Raw genomic sequence first — 23165 nt, forward strand, 5'->3', positions numbered from 1 at the left:
CATCCTGCCTCCAGGACTTTGTCCAAGCTGTTGCTTTTATCCTTGCCCCTGTGGCTGAGTAGCTCCTGAGTGATACTCTGGACCCTCTGAGGTTCTTTCTACTCTCCCTCAAGAAGAGAAGCTGCTTCCTCTAAGAGAAGCAAAGCAAATTCTTCTTCCCTTGACTGCCTGTTCCCAGGACTCTCCACTGTGGTATCCCTCCTGGGCCCAATTTGTCCCATGCTTCTCCTTGGCTGGTCCCAAAATCTAGATCAGCCTCCCCCTGCATGCCAAAACAATTAGGTTGGTGCAAAACTAATTGCAGTTTTTTCCATGACTTTTGATGGCAAAACCTCAATGACTTTGCACAAACCTAATTATTTTGGCATGCAGGTTTTTGGCATGTGGTTTTCGCCATTACTTTCAATGGCATCCTGAGACAAGACTTGATCTTATCACTTCCCATGTCAGAACCTTTAAAGTTAAAAATGAGCATTTAGTAAATGCTTAATGTGTGGCCAACCCTGTGCAAGCATTTGCGTACATTGCTTTATTGAATCTTCACCAAGAGTATGTAAAATAAGACTAGGATCATCTACCTTTTATAGATGAGGAGATTGTGGCTCAGAGACATTAAGTAAATGATGTTATTTTGGAAGCAAGGGCAGCTGCATGGTGCCAGACAGACCACACTCTTAAGCACGATGCTCCCCTCCCTCTCACACATCAGTTGTTGTCTTCAGGATAAAATCCCACAGGCTTGACCCGATAGTCCAGGCCCTCCACCATCAAGACTTGATTTAATTCTCTAGTCTCCACTTCCCACCTTGCCTGACAACACATTTCAACTGCTGGACCAGACAAGATGGCATGCTGTTGCCCACCTCCGTGCCCTCACTTGTGCCTGGTTCTCCACCAGGAATGCCATCTTCACTTGTTGATCCACCCTTTAAAATCTACCTTTTCCGGGAGTATTTTCAATTCTTTCTCTTACTTCATTGTTGCCAAAATTAAACTCTGCCTCTGCCATGTATGTCCTTCATATCGCTTTAGAAATGCATTGCGTGTTCAGTCTTGCTTTTCTGTTATTCGCATGCAGTTACTTTATCATAAACCCCTAACAAGAAGGAAATGGGTTTTACTTTTCATAATTTTTACATGGGCACTTAGATCAGAGTCCTGCCCTCATGGGTAGGTTCTGTTCCCCCTCTGCCAAAAAGCAAAAGGTCCTTCCCAGAACTTCTCTCTGCCTTCCTTCATCCAAAGCTGAGTCTTGTTTTTCATTTGTTTGTAAATAAAGTGGATGGGCTTAAGACAGAAGATGGCCATGGATACACCAAGCATATAGCAGTGAAAAAGGCAAACACTGTTTCTAAGCTAAAGTTTTCTCACTGATATTCCCCAAAGTGCTATCTTATTTATGACCCCTGGCAACTGCCAGCTTCACATCATGGTGAACATTTTCTTATGCAAACTCAAGGTGAATTGTCCTCATGAGCTAAGGATCCTTAAAGCTAAGGTTCTGTAATGATACTGCATTTTAAATTGATTTTATTTCCCCAAATGATATCACGAGACAGCTTCTGGTATCAGAGAAGGGAGGAGCTTCAGGGGGAAAGGTGGGAGGTCTTTCCACCCCTGGAATTGTACCATGGAGGGGGGTGCCCACCCTGCTCGTGAGAAACTCTGGTTTTGCCCAGAGCACCCTACTCCCTCCCCTTTTGTCTGTCTGAGCACCTAAGAAGATCACTTGAACATGATGGTGAGAATGATCAGGGAACGTCTTGACCGGCCTTCTCAGTTCACACATGAAGAAAATGGCCCCAACTCCCAAAGAGGAGTCCCTTTCTAAGCTGACAAGCACGAGCTGGCCCGAATCCCAGTATCTCCCCATATGTACCATCATGCTACACTTGGTACATCACTACATCACTCGGTCTTTCTGGAAGCCCCTGAAATGCCCCTAAAAAGTCGAAGAAAAGGATTGCCCCATGAAAAGGGAAAGGAAAGTAGGACCATCCAGGGACTTTCCTGGGACTTGCCCACTTACGATCCTATCAAAGTGACTGATTGTGGACTTGGCTCTGGAGTCCAGGAATTAGAATGAGAGAAGGAAGGGAGGGTGGGGAAGAAAAAGCTTGATGCAGGGCAGGCAAAGACAGCAAAGGTGGTGTTGAGTGGAACAAGGACCTGAGAATTTATCATTGACTCAAGAGGCAGATAAAAGACTAGGCAGAGAGCTGCAGTACAGTCCTGCAAAGAATAGAGGGCCCTATCAGGGCAGGCCCTTCCTACTGCACTAGGTGCTGTCTGGAAGGTATACCTTAGCTTAAAGACAAAGCCAGGTGGTGTGGTTGGTCCAGGGCCACATGGTAGGAGGGGGAGGCCTTCTGAGTCATGGAGGTTCTAGAACCTTCTCTCTGCATCCCTATCTAGGGTGCAATAGTAGATGCTCAATCAATATTTATTGGGTTAATGAGTCCCTTGGGAAGGTAATATATTAATATATTATCTGCTGCTAATAGATTTGTGCAAACTAGCTTAAAATGAAAACAAACAAATAAAAAAAAAACAACCCTTCTTTGGTTCTTTGTATCTTATTAATGTAATGCATGAAGAATCCCAGTTTGTTTCCACAGTGATCTTGGGAAGAGTGTATTTGTGACCTTGAGTATATAATCTTTCTGTGCCTTGGTTTCTCCCTCTGTAAAATGGAAGCCATAGTAGTTCCTACCTCATAGAATCGTTGTTGGAATTAAATGCCATGATACATGTAAAGCACTTACAGTCCTCCCCTAGAGACTGTGCCTTCTGCATTATTGGGGCCTGTTTCTTCATTCTCAGAAGGTGGGCCAATAAGTAGGCCTTAGGATGTGGAGACCAAGCTGTGGCTGTCACCATCCAGACTGTGACACCATCGCAAGTCACCATCTGGGACGGTGACCCAGCTGGCAGACAGTCTCCCCACAGGACAGGATGTGGGCTGGTAGATGCTTCTGCCTCACAAGCTTAGTCCGGAATTTTGCTTTAGAAAGCATTAGAGATCCTTTTCCCTTGGTTGTTTACCTGTTCCCAAGCATGTGGAAAGCCCTCTGGAACCTTCAGACAGTGCTATCATAGAACTAGAGAACCAGCAAGGGAGAAGCTGGGAGGAAAATCAGAGAAGAGTACAGGATGGGGAGTGAGAGGGGTGCTGGCCACTCCTACCTTCTTGCCTTGATGTTTGTTCTCAATATTTTTGTTTTCTAAAAGTTTTAATTTTAATTTTATTTTTATTTTTGAAGCCAGATACTTTTACTTTTTAGCAACATTTTGACATTATGCAACATTAATGAATGCATTCAGGGCATTTTTTTCTGGAGGCACTTGTATAAGCAATCAAGCTACCATATTTCATGGAAGAGGGGAAGTGGAATAAAATAAGGATGGAAAGCTTTATAGCGACATGACTGTAAAGGATTTTTAAGATCTGTCAAAAAGTTTATATTTATCATGAGAACAATGGAAAGTCATTACAAGACGTAGTAACATGGCAAGAGCTGCATTTTAAAATGATCACTCTGGCTACAGTGCAAGATGACGGAGTCAAGTTTTGGAGAAAAGATAGAAGCAAGGAAATTGTTTCAGACATTCAGACAAGAGAGAGTGGTGGCTCTCAAGATCAAAAGAGAGATTTAGTATGGAGGCACTAACTTGAGAGCCAACATAGAGGTGAGTGTTGCAGCTACACGAGGGGTTGAGAGAGCAGAGGGAGTTTATGGGAGTGTATGGAGAGAACATGCTCAAGAACAGAACCAAGAGGAACATTAATCTTTAAGGGACTGGCGGAAAACAGTACTGGTGATGGAAACTAAAGAATACCAGAAAACAGGTATACGAGGAGAGTGTGATATCACAGAACCTAGGTATTTTATTATTTATTTGTGTGTCTGTGTACAACTGTAATTTAATTTAATTTAATTTTTTCCAACTTTTATTCTAGATTCAGGGGGTACATGCACAGGTTTGTTGCCTGGGTATATTGGCTGACGGTGAGGTTTGGATTATGAATAATCCCATCACCCAGATACTAAGCACAGTACCCAATAGTTTTTCAACCCTCGCTCACCTCCTTCCCTCCTTCCCCTAGGAGTACCCAGTTTCTATTGTTCCTGTATTTATGTCCATGAGTATTTAATGTTTTGCTCCCATGTGTAAGTGAGAACATGTGGCATTTGGTTTTCTGTTCCTGCATTAATTTGCTTAGGATAATGGCCTCCAGTTGCATCCATGTTGCTGCAAAGAACATAATTTCTTTCTTCTTTATGGCTGTGTGGTAGTCCATGGTGTATATGTACCACATTCTCCATATCCAGTGCACCAGTGATGGGCACCTAGGCTGATTCCGTGTCTTTGTGCATAGTGCATAGTGCTGTGATGAGCATGTAAGTGCATGTGTCTTTTTGGTAGAACGATTTGTTTTCTTTTGGATATATATACCAGTAATGGGGTTGTGGGGTTGAATGGCAGTTCTATTTTAAATTATTTGAGAACTCCCCAAACTGCTTTCCACAGTGGTTAAACTAGTTTATATCACAGGTGAGCAGTGACTATCTGGGCCAGTAGCACAGGGGTAAAAGAAATTACCAAGACGGTTATAGGTAAAGAAAGGCAACCTTATTAGAGAGTATGAAAATATGTTGAAAGGGGCAATGGGCAGAATCAGCAGAAGAGGGGCTGACTGCAAAGAAACAAAAGCTTGCTGGAGATTTAAAAGAACAGTGCTGTGCTGTGTGCTGAATAGGGCTTGTGCAGTATCGATAACACCAAGGGTGCAGTGAACTAACTTGTAATTTTTTGTATTAGCTAAAGGTCTGATGATAGCTGGGTACAGGAAGATTGCGAGTAATTTGTGCAGGAGGGCTACGTGTCCTGGACCATGAAGAAAGGCTGACTTGTAGCTTATCTGGTTTTTCTTTGTGCTTTCCTCTGTTCCCATCAGCCTGACCTCGTTTCCCTAATTAGGACTCCACAGTTTACATTCCCACCACCAGTATATAAGTGTTGCCTTTTCTCTGCAGCCTTGTCAGCATTTGTTTTTTTTGTTTTTTGACTTTTTAATAATAGCCATTCTGACTGGTGTAAGATGGTATCTCATTGTGGTTTTGATTTGCATTTCTCTGATGATAAGTGATGTGGAGCATTTTTTCATATGTTTATTGGCCACTTATGTCTTTTTTCGAGAAGTATCTGTTAATGTCTTTTGCCCATTTTTTAATGAGGTTATTTGCTTTTTGCTTGTTCAGTTGTTTAAGTTCCTTATAGATTCTGGATATTAGATCTTTTTCAGATGCATAGTTTATGAATATTTTCTCCCATTCTGTAGGTTGTCTGTTTACTCTGTTGATAGTGTCTTTTCATGTGCAGAAACTCCTTAGTTTAATTAGGTCCTACTTGTCAATTTTTGTTTTTGTTATAATTGCTTTTGAGGACTTAGTAATAAATTATTTTCCAAGGTCTATATCCAGAATGATGGTCACAGGTTTTCCTCTAGGATTCTTAGTTTCAGGTCTTACAGTTAAATCTTTGACCCATCTTGAGTTAGCTTTTGTATATGGTGAAAAGTAGGGGTCCAGTTTTGTTCTTCTGCATATGGCTAGAGAGCTATCCCAGCACTCTTTATTAAACAGGGAGTCCTTTCCTCACTGGTTATTTTTGTCACCTTTGCCAAAGATCAGATGGCTGTAGGTATGGAGCTTTATTTCTTGGTTCTCTTCTGTTCCATTGGTCTATGTGTCTGTTTTTATACCAGTACCACGCTGTTTTGGTTACTGTAGCCTATAGTTTAAAGTTGGGTAATGTGATGCCTCTAGTTTTATTCTTTTTGTTTAGGAATTCTTTGGATATTTAGGCTCTTTTTTTATTCCATATGAATTTTAGAATAGTTTAGAATTTTAGAATAGTTTTTTCTAGTTCTGAGAAAAATGATGCTGGTAGTTTGATAGGAATAGCATTGAATCTGTAGATTGCTTTGGGCAGTATGGCCATTTTAATGATATTTATTTTTCCAATCCATGAGCATGGAATGTTTTTCTATTTCTTTGTGTCATTTGTGATTTCTTTTAGCAGTGTCTTGTAGCTCTCCTTGTTGTTCTCTACATTTTCCTAAGATGGGTCTTTGAAAGGGCCCGGGGCTCTGGCCAAGCTAATTCTTTTCTCCCCATCCTTCCTACTCCATCCCACACCTCCAGCCTGGTAAATTGGTCCTAATGCTTCTAGCTCCACTTTGCTTCTCCTCTCCACTAACGCTGTGTTACTGATGTCTGAGCAAGCCTTGAAAGGGGATACGACTCTGAAAACATCGGAGGCAATGGAAGGAGAAGAGACACAGGGCACAGAGGGAATGAAAGACAGAAAGTAAAATTTTCTAAAAAGGAGTAGAGCTGCGGCACGAGGGGAAATGGGGGTAAGAAGGGAAGATGAGTACTCAGGAGGTGGAGTGGGTGAGCCATGGAGAGAGACTCTGAGCCAGGAGCAATTAACATCAGGGGCTGCAAGTGGCAGCCTGTGGGCCGAATTCAGTCAAATACTAATCTGGGGGCTCACATAGGGTTTCAAAATTTGGGAAAATTCCCGTAAAAACTCAGGTTTCCAGTTTGAAAGATCTGGTCATGCAAGGTTTACATTTTTTCATGGCAACATGGAATGGAGCCAGGTGGCAGTGACTCCCTCTGGAGGAGGCACATGTCCTCTCAAGGTCGCCACAGTCCCCACCAACCTCTATTGTCACATTCAGCCTGCTTCACTTGCTTAAATTATCTGTCCAGTCTCTATAGGTATCTGGGGTTGGGAGCCTTCACTTATTTGTGTCATTTTTAGTATCAGAAATATCTTCTTTTTCAGCTACTCTCCAAATCTAGACCTGAGCACAGAGGCAGTAACTAAGAGATGGTTTTGAAGGGTGGAAAGGAAGAGGTAGAGATGAAAGGGGAAAGAAAATTTGAAAGCAGGAAGGGAAAAATCGAGGGCAAGGGAGTGGGAAGGTAGACAGGTGGAGAGAACAGGAAGAATTAGGATTTTCCTTTCCCACCTGGCCCAACTGGCCCCCCTCAATTTCCTTGAAGAAGACATGTCATCTTTGCGGGTGAGTAACTTTTCTCATTAGTGCAAGGCGGCATCAACACGTTCATCATCAAATAATGAACTTTCCATAGTGCTCCTCTGAGAATGAATCAGATGGAGATTCTTAAATAAATTAATCAATGACAACACACTGTTTATATTAGCTTTCCAGGATGACGGATGTAATGTTTATTGAGCTTAGAATTTGCGCTACCATATAACGACACCATTACTGCTTTCTTCCAGCTCATATTAATTTCACAAAACAAGGCAATTGGTCCCAAGTGTTTCTAAGTTAAAGCTTTCATAAAGGGTGGTGGAGCTGTGTGGGTGAGGTAGGGAGAGAGAGAAAGGTGAGGTTTATTGTCGATTGTTTCATTAAAACATCAGTCAATCTTAACCACCCTTTAAACAGTTCCCGTCTCCCTGACTACACAATGTTTGCTGGTATGGCAGCTGATTTTCTGTAAAAATGCCAAGTTGTACACTGTTTCTGAAAGAAAGCACTCGTACGCTGAAGAGGTTAAAGGGCTTTCTGTTTATTTATTTGGATCTATCAGCATTAGCTCTCGAATCAGCTTTTCCTAATCCACTCAAACTGGTGTAGAAACTGTACATATCACCCATTCAATTAATAATTCCTAAGCCCTCACTATGTGCCAGACCCTCTTCCAGGCACTGGGACATAACAGGAGAAGCCGCTTTGCTCAGGAAGCCCTCAGCCTAGAGGGCAGAGTCGGGCATTAAAGAAACCCACATGGATCCAGGGTAATTTTCAACAAAAGTTGGAGCTGTGAAATAATTTAAACCAAACCAAGTAAAGTAGAGTGAGTAGGAGAGAGCCCTCTTAGAAAAGTGCTCACTGAGGAACAAACCTGTCCTAGCTCCTGAGTGACAGGAAGAAACATACCCTGTGAAGATTTAGGGGGAGGTGCTTCTGGTGGGGGGAAGAGCAAGTGCAAAGGTTTGGAGGCGGGAAGGAGCTTACTCTGTGCAAGACGGCAAAGGAATGGCAGCATTGGAGTTGGGAAAGACGGGCTTGCTGGAACCACTGAGATCAATTATAATATAAAATGTTTGATGGGGTATGCAGTTTTCTTACCTTTAAGCACTAATACTAATTGGAAGTAGGCTAATAAATAACTGTACTGTAGAAATCCTTAGGGAACCTATTTTGATGCATAGAGAATGATAACTATTTGTAATTATCATAACAGAATTGTCTGTAAATAAATGCTTCTAAAAATGACTAATTTGACATTTTAAAAACAATTCGTTCTCTTAAGCAGTTTAAACATACTCTTTCCAAAATGTTAACCTTCCATTTGCATTCTAAATCTTTCTTCTCTTCTGTCCCTCTTCCCCTCTAATAAGTTCTGAACCACTCTTATGAGCTTGAAGTTCTTCATAGATTTTGAAAAAGTCAACACCAGTCAAGTTCTTATCTGAATTATCATAAATTCTTAACTAATAAAATCTGAGTTTCTGCACACTCCTGGAATAATAATAGCTGATCATTATTATATTAGTTATATATATTATCCCATTTGTCAATTTATGATGAAGTGGCATGACCTTGGCTCACTGCAACCTCCGCCTCCCGGGTTCAAGTGATTCTTGTGATTCAGCCTCCCGAGCAGCTGAGACTGCAGGTGTGCACCACCAAGCCCAGCTAATTTTTTTTTTTTTTTTTTTTTCCCCGGAAGAGCTTTTTTTTTTTTTTTATTTAAGTTCTAGGGTACATGTGCATGACGTTTATATCATGTATAACTCCCCAATGCAATCCCTCCCTCCTCCCCCCTCCCCATGATAGGCCCCAGTGTGTGATGTTCCCCTTCCCGAGTCCAAGTGATCTCATTGTTCAGTTCCCACCTATGAGTGAGAACATGCGGTGTTTGGTTTTCTCTTCTTGTGATAGTTTGCTAAGAATGATGGTTTCCAGCTGCATCCATGTCCCTACAAAGGATGCAAACTCATCCTTTTTTATGGCTGCATAGTATTCCATGGTGTATATGTGCCACATTTTCTTAATCCAGTCTGTCACAGATGGACATTTGGGTTGATTCCAAGTCTTTGCTATTGTGAATAGTGCCGCAATAAACATACGTGTGCATGTGTCTTTGTAGTAGAGTAATTTATAATCCTTTGGGTATATACCCAGTAGTGGGATGGCTGGGTCATATGGTACATCTAGTTCTAGATCCTTGAGGAATCGCCATACTGTTTTCCATAATGGTTGAACTAGTTTACAATCCCACCAACAGTGTAAAAGTGTTCCTATTTCTCCACATCCTCTCCAACACCTGTTGTTTCCTGACTTCTTAATGATTGCCATTCTAACTGGTGTGAGATGGTATCTCATTGTAGTTTTGATTTGCATTTCTCTGATGGCGAGTGATGATGAGCATTTTTTCATGTGTCTGTTGGCTGTATGGATGTCTTCTTTTGAGAAATGTCTGTTCATATCCTTTCCCCACTTTTTGATGGGGTTGTTTGTTTTTTCTTGTATATTTGTTTGAGTTCTTTGTAGATTCTGGATATTAGCCCTTTGTCAGATGAGTAGGTTGCAAAAATTTTTTCCCATTCTGTAGGTTGCCTGTTCACTCTGATGGTAGTTTCTTTAGCGGTGCAAAAGCTCTTTAGTTTAATTAGATCCATGTGTCAATTTTTGCTTTTGCTGCCGTTGCTTTTGGTGTTTTAGACATGAAGTCCTTGCCCATGCCTATGTCCTGAATGGTACTACCTAGATTTTCTTCTAGGGTTTTTATGGTATTAGGTCTAACATTTAAGTCTCTAATCCATCTTGAATTAATTTTCGTATAAGGGGTAAGGAAAGGATCCAGTTTCAGCTTTCTACTTATGGCTAGCCAATTTTCCAGCACCATTTATTAAATAGGGAATCCTTTCCCCATTTCTTGTTTCTCTCAGGTTTGTCAAAGATCAGATGGCTGTAGATGTGTGGTATTATTTCTGAGGACTCTGTTCTGTTCCATTGGTCTATATCTCTGTTGTGGTACCAGTACCATGCTGTTTTGGTTACTGTAGCCTTGTAGTATAGTTTGAAGTCAGGTAGCGTGACGCCTCCAGCTTTGTCCTTTTGACTTAGAATTGTCTTGGCAATGCGGGCTCTTTTTTGGTTCCATATGAACTTTAAAGCAGTTTTTTCCAATTCTGTGAAGAAACTCATTGGTAGCTTGATGGGGATGGCATTGAATCTATAAATCACCTTGGGCAGTATGGCCATTTTCACAATATTGATTCTTCCTATCCATGAGCATGGTATGTTCTTCCATTTGTTTGTGTCCTCTTTGATTTCACTGAGCAGTGGTTTGTAGTTCTCCTTGAAGAGGTCCTTTACATCCCTGTAAGCTGGATTCCTAGGTATTTGATTCTCTTTGAAGCAATTGTGAATGGAAGTTCATTCCTGATTTGGCTCTCTGCTTGTCTGTTACTGGTGTATAAGAATGCTTGTGATTTTTGCACATTAATTTTTGTATCCTGAGACTTTGCTGAAGTTGCTTATCAGCTTAAGGAGATTTTGGGCTGAGACGATGGGGTTTTCTAAATATACAATCATGTCATCTGCAAACAGGGACAATTTGACTTCTTCTTTTCCTAACTGGATACCCTTGCCCAGCTAATTTTTGTATTTTTAGTGGAAACAGGGTTTCGCCATGTTGGCCAGGCTGGTCTTGAACTCCTGGCCTCAAATGATCTGCCTGTCTTGGCCTCCCAAGGTGCTGGGATTACAGGTGTGAGCCGTCACACCTGGCCAATGAGGGTATGTTATTAATCTTATTTTGTAAAAGAGGAAAATGAGGCTAAGAGAAGTTATGTAACTTGGCCAAATGTACACAGCAATGAAATGGAGGAGTCAAGATTTAAACCCAGGTCCTCTGGACTACCTGGTTATAAGCATTACAAAAACATTGTATTAGAAGCCAAGTAGACTTCTGGTCTAGCATTTACTAGCTGCATAACCTTGGGTTAAGTGCTTAAAGTCTCTAGGGCTTAGTTTTCTTCTTGGTAAAAATGCTGTTCATGATTCCTGTGTAGTCGTGTCTCCTCCATGCCATGAAGAGCGCTGGGTGCTGCAGATACCATGGAAACAAGATGTAAGAGTTAGCTTCATGGAGACTACCATCTTGTGAAAGGAACGGACATGATTCAAATGACCCCACAAATAAACGTAAAATCCCGATGGAAGCAGGTGTTCTGAATTGCTACCCAGGTGGGCCTGACCTAGCTTAAAAGGTCAGGGAAGACAACCTGAGTAAGTGATCTTTGAACTAAGACCTAAGAGTTTGGTGGAGTTATCTAGATAAAGGGGAGGGGGGTGGTAGTGGGATGGGTGATGTTGAAGAGGTGAGGACAGCCCTGTGCAAAAGTCCTGTGGAAGGATGGAGTTTGGTTCTGAAATAAGGCCAGTGTGTTTGGGGTACAGGATGTTAGGATATGTGAAAGGAGAGGAAGCTGGAAAAGGACACAGATCAACCATGCAGGGGCTTAAAGGCCATTTTAGGTCCTTAGGGACCTAATGTTTACCAGATTTTATGACTTATTTTTGCTGACTCCTGTCTTTCTCCTTTCTCAAGAATCTATTCTCTTAACCCTGCTGTCCTCTTCTCTTTCAAAAGAACGCGAAGACCTGCTCAAGGGGACACTGTGTCAAGGGCATGGGCATTGTTCTGGTCAGCCTGCACTGCTGCTAGTCCACAGCCAGCACATACGGGGCTCTGATCTGGTGTTTGGGTCCCCTGCAACCTACTGCAGGCCAGTGAAACAGCGCATTCCTTTCCAAGACAAGAAAGCCCTTGATATTCGTTCCTTGGCAAGAGAACTAGACCTGCCAGGAAGGCCCAGTGGCCAAGGCCTCGAATGCTGGAAAGGAAATTAGTTTCAGCTAAAACACAGAGCTGAATGTCAGATCTTTACACTCCCTGCCTCAGATGCTAATCTGGCTGGTGACAGTGGGCTATGAGAGACAAAAGGTTATGTAGGCACTTTGTATTGGATGCCCCCCCTCCTTTTTTGTTTCTGATGGTGTGATGAAGGATTCAGGCTGCTGAGCTCCTGCATTAATCAGATTCATTCCATTTTGTTAGGGAGGGCTGTTTTCTGATGTCTCAGAGGAAATAAAGATGATGAATAGAGGGAAGTCTCATACTTTATTAGCGTGGATGGGCAGACAGATCCCAGTAGTAATTAATCCCAGGATGTTTACAAATTTTCTCTTCTTTGTCAACCTAGAGTCAGGGTTTGCTGTTGTTGGCATAAAGAAAGACTGGAAGCTGAACAATGATGTTCTCCTCATAGAATTAGGGAGATGGCAAAATATTGATTAATCATCCCGTGATGCTTAATAGACAGCGGTGTCCTAAATGTCAAGACCCCCAAACTGTAATGAAAAGCAAGTTTCAGGTGTGCGGGACTCTCGTAGGAAAGCTTAGAAAATCCCATAGCTTAAGCTTGTGTTAACGAAGACCCTTCTGGTTGATATGGAAAAGTGGGGTACCTAGAATGTAAGGGCTCCCCCACACAATGCAAAACAGCTATAAACGCTTGGAGAAATTGAGTTGTTTCAGAACGTTAAGAGTATTTCAGAGTATTAAAAATATTAAGGGTCAAGCAGAAAATGCTTTTGTTCCAATCCTGGGATTACTCAATATCTTTCCAGAACATCCAGGTTCTCTTTCTGGCCTAGTAAGGACTGGAGGATGGCTAAAGGTCAGTTGTCCTGGTATGATTTGCACTGTTGTGAGGCTTCAGGAACACTGTTATGAGCTTTGATTCCTTTTATGCTCTGACTCAAGAACAGGAGATTTAAGCTTTGATCCTGCCCTCATAAATCATGAACCATGTGACCTTGGGTGAGTCGCTTTACCTCACTTTTCTGAATTTCAGTTCACTCAACTGCAAAATCAAGGAACTGTAGCCACACAGAGCTTGAAGTTCCTACGCGGCTAAATTTAAAGGTCTGTGCAATTTTAGGATATTAGGCTGAGTGTATGATCAAACCAGGATAGACACCCCTCCTGCTTTATAAATACATTTTGGATGTGCGGGGTATATTTGTGGAGTGGTGGTGGTGGGAGAGGGTTTACCTATTAAAAACTTTTTTTTAAACTTTAAAGATAAACAGCTAATAGCTAATGCATGTGAGGCTTAACACCTAGGTGATGGGTTGATAGGTGCAGCAAACCACCATGGCACATGTTTACCTACGTAACAAACCTACACGTCCTGCACATGTATCCTGGAACTTAAAATAAAATAAAACATTTCAAAAACCACCTGTGAATTATTTGTAGTTGTACGCTGAATATATAGGTGTTTCTGAAGAGTTCTACAGTGCTTAAAACAGTTTGTTCTCTTGGATATTTTATACTCCCTGAAGTTTTTTGTTGTTGCTTTTTTGTACATATTCTCATTTTGTTTTCAGACACTTTATTCCTAAAACATGGAAAGGTCAGCATCAGCCAATAGATTAAGAATTTGCATTGTCTGAGTTAAGGAAAGCATCTTGCATTTTCTGGAGCACTGAGCATCTCCTCTTGAACCTTCTGAGTTCTGGGAAGCTCCAAATCCATTTGCTGGGGCAAGAAGGAAACACAATTCTTGGAGGGAATCCGAAAGAGAATGAGACTGCACTGCCAATGGTCTTCTGGTCAACCCTGGCCTGTGCTACTCCACATGGGTTCTGTCCATCACACTCTGCTCATGAGAAAATGCCCAAGAAACACTCACAAGTTTTAAGCAAACAAACTCTGCCTCACTGGAGATGTGCTGTTATTTGTGAGACCACCAGGCCAAGCTAATATTGCTAAACAAAAAGTAAGTAAAGGAAAACTTTAAACAAAGCTTGTTTAAAGATGCAAATTAGAAAAGACCATCATTTTCTCTCTTGGGACTCAACCTCCAATGTGAACTAAAATCTAGAGTTCACCACGCTAATTTTCTAAACCTATTGAACTGGATCAAAATCTCTGTATTTAAATATGCTGCCAGCTGAACCTGAACAGGGCCAATATTTCATTTGGTTCAAATCCATGTTTTTTTTTTTTTTTCTGCTCACAGAATTACCTAAGTGATTTGGTAGCTGGCATTTTTTTACTTGAAAAGCCTTTAGAAATGTGTGTGTGTGTCTGTGTGTGTTGAAACATTGGTTAGAAGTATGTGTGTGTGTTGAAACATTGGTTAGAAGTGTGTATGTGTTGAAGCATTGGTTAGAAGTGTGTGTGTGTTGATGAAACATTGGTGCTTTCTAAAAAATGAAATATCTATTTCTAAAGTTGTAGTTCAGGTCCCTTACATTTTTGGTATGAGAAAAAACAGATTTTGTAGATTTAAAGGTTTTCTTTTTAAATGTTTTCTTTTCTTTTCTTTCTTTTTTTCCTCTTTTTTTTTGGTTAGAAAACCAACACAACTTTCACATATAATAACTCGAGATAGTTCCTGTTTGCCCAGTTCCCAGATGAAAGAAAAACAAAACAAGTGTGGGACGGTTTATCGTTTTTTGAAACAAGATACATTTTTCCCATGTTTGGATCTGAAAATACTCAGCTGTAATTTAATCTACCTTTATTAGATTACCCAGTTATGTCCACGAAATTGTGGAAACCATCTTAAATTAGTAAGGTCAGGGAAGAAGCAGGCTGGATGTGAGAATTCCTGCTGCTCTCCTCTGACATGTCTTCCAAACGAAGAGGCACATCGTGGGTGAAGCACTTGGTTCACTAGGGACAGCAGAGCTCACCACCCCTCCGTGTCCCCAGTGGAGAGTCTACCTTCTGCTTCTTCCACGGTAACTTCTGAGCAACCCTAGTCCTCAAAGTGTGGTGTATAGCTGTAGAACAGGCCAGGCTGGCAAAAGTTATCCTTTACTTGTCAAAAAATGTTTCAAGCTTATAAAGCCCTACATAGAATTGCCAGATAAAATACATCCAATTAAATTTCCATTTCAGATAAACAAAGAGAAGTTTTTTAGTGTAAGTATATCCAAAATATTGTATGAAATACATTTATACTAAAAATTATTTATTGTTTATCTGAAATAGAGATTTAACTGGACATCCTATACATATTTGCTAAATTTGGCAACCAACATCAAGTCACCCAAAGAGGCCAGGATACTATTCATAGTAGCAAAAATAAAATGAGATAAATTAATTATCCGTGCAGTAGGTATGAATCTTAGGCCATAAATACAGGTATGTATGATGTATCATGTCCTTAATTTTTCAAAGGGAAACCTATTCTGCCTCTGAGTGTGCAACCCAGAAGGAAATTTAACCTCAGCTATGATAGGGCCCTATGCCATCCCAAAGTCCCATCTGAATCCAGGACTCTTAGATCGTGTCCAGAGGACAGGGATGGGGCTCCAAACCCCATGCTATCATGATGGCCAGAAATGTGCAAACAGCTTGGGGCTCAGTGGTCACTGTAGATATGAGGTCTCTAGTTTGAGTATTTTGAGTTCCCTACGGGGCTGAAGGAATTTTTTTTTTTTTTTTGAAGATAAAGTAGCTCTACACTTTGGAGCCATGTTTTAGCAGATGATCTCCCCATCCTAACACACAAAGAGATTTAAAATCTCTTTTTAAATTTTGCAAACTGCCTTCCTTTCTCCTCTGAGTAACTTCAAAGCCATTCTCTCATTTCTGGTTGACCTCAAAGGTACAGTTTTCTTCAATAATTTCTAAGCTTTTATGAAAGACAGAAAAAGTTGTTGTCTTCAGGTAATTTCAACTCCTCCTCTGCCTCTTCTACACAACATAGTCCCCAAGGAAGTAATTCCTTATGGGTCTGACTACCTGCTTGAAATGAAAGAAGGCAAAAACCGTACTGTAGTAGATTAGATTATTGTTCAGTAAATATTCTCTTCCTCTCCCCCCACCCCATATCCAAAAGAGGAGTCTTCTTCCCTCACCCACAGATGTTGAACTTGGCCATGTGACTTGCTTTGTTCAATGGGATATTAATGCACCTGACCGAACTAGGGCTTGAAATGTGCTTATGTAGTTGGGTGTGTCCTCTTCTACCTCTGCCATTGTCATTGCCACCTGTCCAAGGAGAATGAGACATGTGAAGCAGATGTGGACCAACTCACAGCTTGGAGCCAAACCTGAACAAGCCTGGTCTAGACCCAAAGAATGCCAGCCATCCCCAGACACATGATTGAGAAATAGATATACATTGTTGCATGCTAGTGAGTTTCAAGGTGGTTTGTTGTTGCAAAATAATGAACAGGTACCGGTACAAATGAAAATTCCTATTTTGGTAGGTTAGTAAATTATCGACAGACTTAATACTCAGCTGTGATAGTAGAGTTTTTGCTTTTGTTTTTGTTTTTTCTTGAAACAGAGTCTCACTCTGTCACCCAGGCTGGAGTGCAGTGGCAAGATCTCAGCTCACTGCAACCTCCACCTCCCGGGTTCAAGCGATTCTCCTGCCTTAGCCTGCTGAGGAGCTGGAATTACAGGTGCCCACCACCATACCTGGCTAATTTTTGTATTTTTAGTAGAGATAGGGTTTCACCATGTTGGCCAGGCTAGGCAGGTCTCAAACTCCTGACCTCAGGAGCCCACCTCAGCTTACCAAAGTGCTGGGATTACAGGCGTGAGCCACCACGTCTGGTCTAGATATTAAAGTATTTATTGCATTCAAAAATCACAAAGCATAAGGCTGCGATCCTGTGGTTAGTAGGCTTTCTCTCCATAATATCTGGCATCACTCTCTATTTATTCTCTGTAATAGCTGATACTTATTTGATGTTTTGAAGTTGGCAAAGTGCCTTTGTATTCATTATTCTATTAGATCTGTTTTATTCAATGGTGAGGTGAGGTTGATGGCAATAGCCCCATTTGATGAGGAAACGGAGTCTTAAAGAGACCAAGTTTTTCCCAAGAGAGCAAGCCAGTTTTGAGCTCCAGATCAGGGTTCGGACTCCCATCATGTCCTGCCACTCCTCTGATCACAGTATGGTTGCTCCCAGAGCATCCAACACAGGGCTGAGCCCTTTGTAATTCTCAGTAGACACCTGAGAAGTGATGAAGGGACCAAAACTTTTAACCAGAGTTGTCAATGTAAAAGCCAAAGCTCCCAGGCAGCATTGCACTAGAGATTTTCTCCCCATAGCCTCTATTAATGCTTCTCAAGGTGTGTGTTAATAGGATTTGGGTTACGGGATGGGTCAGGAAGAGGGATGGAGATTGAGAAGATTAGAGGCTATTTTTCATATGTTTTAGAAATTCTGGTTTAAGGAAATTGCATCTTTACTTCAGGGCTTTTAAATGCATCTGAAAGGCTTGTTCATACGACTTTGTAGGTGAGGAATAGGGTGTACTTCATTTCTAAAACTTATTTGACCATGGGACCTTTTTATCAGAGATCATCTTGCTGAACTAGGGTTTGAGGAAACTACTTTGGAAAACACCAGCCTATGCCACTGAACTGCTCTGGTTCTGCCTTTTGACATCTTTCTTTTGTGCCATCCGGAGCTGTTTATGCACTAGGCACTCTCTGGGCCCTTTGAACTTTTGTTAATGACTTAGTTCTAATTCTAAGAAGCTGTTAACTTAAGGGGATGGTAGCTTGGTGTATTAATTAAGGTTCTTTTAGTAGCAAACAGAAAGAAACTGGCTAACTTACTTGAAGATATTAGGAAAGCTCATAACATTGCCAACAATTAGGATTTGAAGAGCCAAAACCAGAGCAGTTTTGGGGATTTCAGCCCTGGGGGTCATTGGAAACGCCACTCAAATGACTCTGTTGCAGAGACATCCCTCTGCACCTTTCTACTCAGGTTTTAGGATTTCAGATTCCTAAGAGAGAAGCTGATTGTTCTGGCTTGGATCAGATGTCTCTGTCCCAGGATTATTCAGCCACAAAGACAGGACAGAAGGTGCCACTGAGGCAACTGCTGTGATCTGGGCAGCCATCCCAATTCATGTCTCCTGCATCTGCTGTGCAGGAGAGTCACATCTTTTTGGGAGTTGGTTTGACGTTGACTATATAGCTAAAACTACTCTTAAAAGTCCATTACATTTCCCTCCAGGTCAGAAGACATTGCTGTCTCTTCCTTTGATCACCAAAAAAGAAGTGTAGAGGCAAAAAATTTGAATTTCCAACACAGATTGACATTTGGCCTGGACAAGTACTTTTGCAAAGAGAGTTTACCCTGAAACCAACCAGCAGTTGCTCAGGGACAAGAAAAATGGCAGGTGGCCTCGCCTGAACTTTCCCTGTCCTCTCTAGCTAGTTCTCTTTTGCCAAATACACGAAGTCGAATTCATGGAGTTGAATGTGTATATGATGCAACTCCATTGTACACAGAGATGGATTTATGTAATAGCTCTAAACAAATCTGAGAAGTAAGAACCTTAACAGTCTCTTTGATTTTTACCAAGAAATGGATGAGGTTCTCAGAATGGTGTCCTGGAAAAAAAAAAAAAGGAGCTTTAAGGGGCTATGCTTTGCACATTAATTCAAAGGCAATCTAAACTTCTACTTTTTTTAAACAAGTCAAAACTGAGGATTTTTTCTGCCTTCTGAAATTTCAAAATCAGACACAAATGAGGCATTAAAAAAAATAAGTCCCCCAAGGGCACTATCACCTACTACTATGTTGTACTGTGGGGCTTTATTCGAATATATTTTGTTTTTACTACTTTGTACTCTTTCCTTGCTGTGATTTACAAAGCAGTGTGGGAAAATGGTTAATACAGAATAAAAGTTAAAATTAAAACCACTTTTTCCACTATACTGCTGTCTCTTTCCCACTCCTTCATCCCTGGGGGCCTGTTCAGCTGAGCTTAGTAGCACAAAGGCTACTGAGTTCTAGAGCTAGATTCATAATCTACCTAAAATGGATTGATTTTCTAGCTCTGGGAACAGATAAATGATTAGTTGACTATGGTTGATAATTTGGAGAGAATTGACAAAAATGGAATAACCTCATTTTAGTGTGCCTGGAGAACTCTGGAAATTTGTGACATTTATTAAACTATTCAGATTAGCTCAAATAACTTTATGTTTGAAAATGACACTGATTTGGGTCTCCTGTACAGGCACAGGAGAACTGTGTCTTTCCACCCACCCGAGGGATGACACCTGAATCTTTTCACTTTGTCAGAAAAATACTTCCACCCAAACCAATGACCCAGTCTAGGCTCTTACCATCACCCAAATCTTTGTTGAGTACTTACAATGTGTCAGGCACAGTGTTGGCTGCTTTTATATCCACTATTTGTTTAATCCACCACAACAACTTTTTTTTTTTACACAACATGTTAAAATCCCATTTTACATATGAGAATATTCAGATTCATGATGATTAAGAACCTTACCTTGGACAGACAATCGTAATCATCATAATCCCAATCATAATTATCTTAACCATCATCACCCAAGTGGACAGGAAAAAGGTCTCTCAATAGGAGATAAATGTGGAAGACTGAACCAGCGCACATGAGATAAATTGGTAAGTACAATAATAACAGTATATTCAAGGCATGGTGCTATGCATCTTTAGGTACCATATTTAATTTAATCATCATAGTGATTATATGAAGTAGGTAGGAAAATGAGCCCTGTTTTAGAGGTGGGGAAATGGAGGTCTCAGGGAGCTTAAGGAAATCACTGGCAACTGAGCACTGGGCTTCAGCCCTCATGTAGGCACACTTTATAGAACAAAGCAGATATCAGTGACAAAGGGCATTGAGATAAGTCAAAACAGCTTCAGACTGCAAGTAATAACAAAAAAGACTCCAAGTGGGACAAAAGCTCTTTTACTTAACAAGTATGCAGGGCTGTAACACAACATCCAAGTGTTTGGGGACATGAGTAGGCAGTTATCTCTGAACCATGACTCTAAGAAGTGAAGGACAAGAGGCTGAGTGGTTGCCATCAGTCAAAAGCTTTTCTAAGAAGAATGAGGTGCATCTCTTCCCTGCCCCCATGCACAGGTACACTTGACTAGGGGCTGTCTAGTGCCAACCAAACCTCAGTATTTTTGTGGGAAAGTCAGGAATCCAAAGAGGATTTGAGAATGAAGTTACCATTACATCTGAACTTCTTCTCCTCTATCTTCTGGCTAACAGAAGGATTCTATTTTTAAGTCAAACTGTGCATTAAGTATGTCTCTGAAACACAGCTGTGTTGAATTTTTAAAGAGAATCAAAGCCTTTCAATAAAGAAATGAACTTTAATGAAACACCAGATTGGCAGAAATTGAGAAAAGGGACAGGGATTTGGATAACGATGTTTCTTCAAGGTGCTAGAAAGTACTGAGACAGATGATAGAATGTCCAGCAATTTCTTTAAAACATGTGGGGGTAGTAAAGCTAGCAGAAGACAATAAATAACAACAATGAGAGCAAAATTGAAGGAGATTGAGACAAGAAAAATCATTGAAAAGATCAATGAATACAGAGTTTGTTTTTTGAAAAAAATTAATAAGATGGATAAGCCACTAGCTAGAATAATGAAGAAAAGAGAGAAGGCCCAAATAAACACAATCAGAAATGATGAAGAGAATGTTACTACTGACCCCACAGAAATAAAAACAACCATCAGAAACTACTATGAACACCTTTTATTTACATAAAGTGGAAAACTTAGAAGAGATAGATAAATTATTGGACATAAACACCCTCCCAAGACTGAACTAGGAAGAAATTGATTCCTTGAACAGATCAATAATGAGCTCTAAAATTGAATCAGCAATAAATAACCTATCAACCAAAAAAGGACCCACACCAGATGGATTCACAGCTGAATTCTACCAGACGACAAGGAAGAGCTGGTACCATAATTTCCTATGGAAATTATTCTAAAAGTTGAGGAGGAGGGCCACCTCCTCACTTCATTCTATGAGGCCAATATCATCCTGATACCAAAACCTAGCTGAGACACAGGTAAGAAAGAAAATTTCAGACCAATATCCTTAATGAACCTTGATGCAAAAATCCTCAACAAAATACTTGCAAACGGAATCCAGGGGTACATCAAAAAGCTAATCCACCATGATTGAGTAGGCTTTATTCCTGGGATGCAAGGTTGGTACAGCACACACAAATCAGTAAATGTGATACATCATATAAACATAATTAAAGACGAAATCCATGTGATTATCTCAATAGACACAGAAAAGGCTTTCAATAAAATTTAACATCTCTTCATATTAAAAACTCTCAATAAACTGGGTATTGAAGGAACATACCTTAAAATAACAAGAGCCATCCATGACAAACCTATAGCCAACATCATACTGAATAGGCAAAGGCTGAAAGAATTCCCCTTGAAAATCAGCACAAGACAAGGATGTCCTCTTTTACCACTCCTATTCAACAGTGTTAGAAGTCCTGGTCAGAGCAATCAGGTAAGAGAAAGAAATAAAAGGCATCCAAATAGGAAGAGAGGAAGTCAAACTATCCCTGTTCACAGACGACATGATTCTATAGCTAGAAAACCCCATATTCTCGGCCCCAAAGCTCCTTCAGCTGATAAACAACTTCAGTAAAGTTTCAGGATACAAAATCAATGTACAAAAATCACTAGCATTTATATGCACCAACAATAGCCAAGCTGAGAGCCAAATCAGAAATGCAATCCTATTCACAATTGCCACAAAAAGAATAAAATACCTAGGAATACAGCTAAACAGAGAGGTAAAATATTTCTACAGTGAGAATTACAAAACACTCCTCAAGAAAATCAGAGATGACACAAACAAATGGATAAACACTCCATGGTCATAGATAGAAATAATTGGTATAATTAAAATGTCTATATTCATGAGGGATATTGGTCTGTAATTTTCTTTTTGTGTGGTATCTTTGTCTGGCTTTGGTATCAGAGTAATACTAGTCTCATAGAATGAGTTGAGAAGTGATATTTTTTCCAGTATTTTTTGCAAGAATTTGTAGAGAATTGCTCTTATTTCTTTAAAGGTTTGATAGAATTCACCAATGAGGCTATCCAGGCCTGAGGTTTTTGTGTTTGTTTTTTGTTTTTTGTTTGTGGAAAGATATTTTAATCACTAACTTAATTTCTTTATTTGTTACAGATCTATTCAGATTTTCTATTTCTTCTTGTGTCAGTTTTGGTAAGCAGTGTCTTTCTAGGAATTTGTTTATTTTATATAAAATATGTATTTGTTGGTGTAAAATTGTTTGTGGTATTTCCTTTTTAATTTCTGTAGAGCTGGTGGTATCACCTTTTTCCTGATTTCTTTTTCTTGATTAGTCTCACTAAAGATTGACAGTTTTGATGATCTTTTCAAAGAAATCAACTTATGATTTTATTAACTTTCTTACTTTTTTGTTTTATATTTCACTGATTTCCATTCTCATCTTTGCTATTTCCTTTCTTCTCCTTACTTTGCATTTAGTTTGTTCTTCATTTTCTAGATTCCTAAGGTGAAAACTTTGGTTACTGACTTGAGATTTTTCTCCTTTTTTAAAACATAGTCATATAAAACTACACATTTCCTTCTAAGCACCTTTTTAACTGCACCCCATACATTTTGATATGTTGTATTTTCATTTTCATTCAGTTAGGATTTATCCTGCATTTTCAACTTTGATCCTTGGGTTATTTAGAAATGTATTGCTTTATTTCAAAGTATTTGTGGATTTTCCATAGTTATTTCTGCTGTAGATTTCTAATTTAATTCTGTCATGTTTGAAGAACATATTTTATATGATTTCAATTTTTAAAAATGTGTTGAAACTTATTTTATGGCTTACCATGTGATCCATCCTGGAGAATATTTCATAAGTGCTCGAGAAGAGGGAAGGCACTGATGAATGTTAGCGTTACTGAAAGTGGGGCAACCAGAAATTGTGTGCCCTGTGATGTGATGCAACACGTGGTTCACAATACCACTTATATTAGACAAAATAGACTAGATTATAGTGCAATGAACATAACCTAAATTTTAGGAACTATTTATCTACTAAGGGCCCAGGCTGATGGGAGTCTATCTTGACATGCCCTCCCATTTTTCTTTATGGCAGAGAGATAAAGGTGAGTCTTGTAAGAAATTATCCATATTTTTAAAAGATGCATGCTTAGGTATATAA

This window comes from Trachypithecus francoisi, unplaced genomic scaffold (assembly GCF_009764315.1).
Source record: "Trachypithecus francoisi isolate TF-2019V2 unplaced genomic scaffold, Tfra_2.0 Lachesis_group2, whole genome shotgun sequence".
In the NCBI taxonomy this organism is placed as follows: domain Eukaryota; kingdom Metazoa; phylum Chordata; class Mammalia; order Primates; family Cercopithecidae; genus Trachypithecus; species Trachypithecus francoisi.